The sequence below is a fragment of the Gigantopelta aegis genome, chromosome 9 (genome assembly GCF_016097555.1).
Source record: "Gigantopelta aegis isolate Gae_Host chromosome 9, Gae_host_genome, whole genome shotgun sequence".
Lineage (NCBI taxonomy): Eukaryota > Metazoa > Mollusca > Gastropoda > Neomphalida > Peltospiridae > Gigantopelta > Gigantopelta aegis.
Window position 1 is genome coordinate 81191212 of NC_054707.1, and position 1390 is coordinate 81192601.

At 38.3% G+C, this 1390-nt stretch overlaps 1 long non-coding RNA gene across 1 annotated transcript; it reads left to right on the forward strand.

Annotated features, from left to right (window-relative positions):
• The first annotated feature begins 275 nt into the window (after positions 1 to 275).
• Positions 276 to 1117, forward strand: LOC121380474. The gene is made up of 2 exons (XR_005958940.1): positions 276 to 307; positions 727 to 1117. It is a non-coding gene; the product is annotated as an uncharacterized LOC121380474 (long non-coding RNA).
• Positions 1118 to 1390: the final 273 nt, after the last annotated feature.

The following is a 1390-nucleotide window of genomic DNA, read 5'->3' on the forward strand; positions in this document are numbered from 1 at the left end:
ATCGTGACACTCCGTCGCAACAATTGCAAAGCTCGGCGATCTATTTCGAGACGTAGACCACGTGATCGCGCACTGGGCGATTCCGCCTTGTGCAGCAGTTACAGGGGCCGTCTCATATCAAGCGAAGTTACAACATGGAAGAGTTGGCTAATGCCGTTTTGGATGAATTTGGATTTCATTACGTCATTAAACCAAAACAATTACACATTATTGATTCTATTTTGAATTTGAAGGATACATTTGGGTGTTATCGACAGGATACGGCAAAAGTATGTGCTACGTACTGCCTCCTCTTATGAAAGATAAAGTAAGTAGTAATTTAATTTGATTATTTTATGTTTTATGAATTAGTCATTAGTACAGTAGTAGAGTGTGTGTGTGGGGTTTTTTTTTTTTCAACAATTACGTAACGCTCTTGAGGGGATGGGGTATCATAAGATGTATTCCGAGGCGTTAAGGGGAAGGATGGCAATGCTTGTTACTGCAAAATCAAAAATTGAATCGGTGCATAGCTCATTCGATCTTTAAAACTTATCTTATAGTTGTTTTGCTATTCAGATCAAACTAAAAAATATTGAAATTTGTTTTGTTCAACGACACCACTAGAGCACATTGATTAATTAATCACTAGCTATTGGATATCAAACATTTGGTAACTCTGATATGAGTATTGGAGAAGAAACCCGCTACATTAGCAATGGATCTTTTATATGTACTTTCCCACAGGCCACTGACCAGTTCTGGTGCATTAGTTGGAACGACAAAGAAATCAATTGGTTGAATGGATCCATCGAGGTTGTTCGATCCTGCGACGCGAACACCCAAACGACTGAGCTGAAACCCACTCCCTAAGAAATATGCGGAAATGACTCAAATGTGAAACTGTGGTGTAATATCTCATTAAAAAGCAAAAAGAAAAATAAAGAAGAAAAAGGCGGTAGGATACTAGTAAATTAAGTAATAAAAATAGTTCAAATTTTGTTTTGGGTTGGTTGTAAGTATTCTGTTTGCTTAATAACTAATTTCATATGAACGATCGTTTTATCCAAGCAAATGTAAATCACATATATGTATGGTAGTTAATAATTATTGACAATGAATTAACCTACGTAGAACACAGCCCAATTGTTTTCAACAACTGAACAAAGACCGATTCTGTAACACAATACTCAATGATCAGTTGTAGACAGGAGTTCCGTCATAGTAGACAAGCTGACGCCTAGGGACCGATGGCGATGAGTTTCGCCGTATGCATGTATGGCCACAAATGACTGCCAGGTTCGATGTCGGGAATTAACCTGCTTATATCAGTTTGATGTTCAAGTACGCTACCACGATTTCTGATCAGGGCCACAAACTGTACTCAGAACGAGAGGGTGTGTGGGAGTTT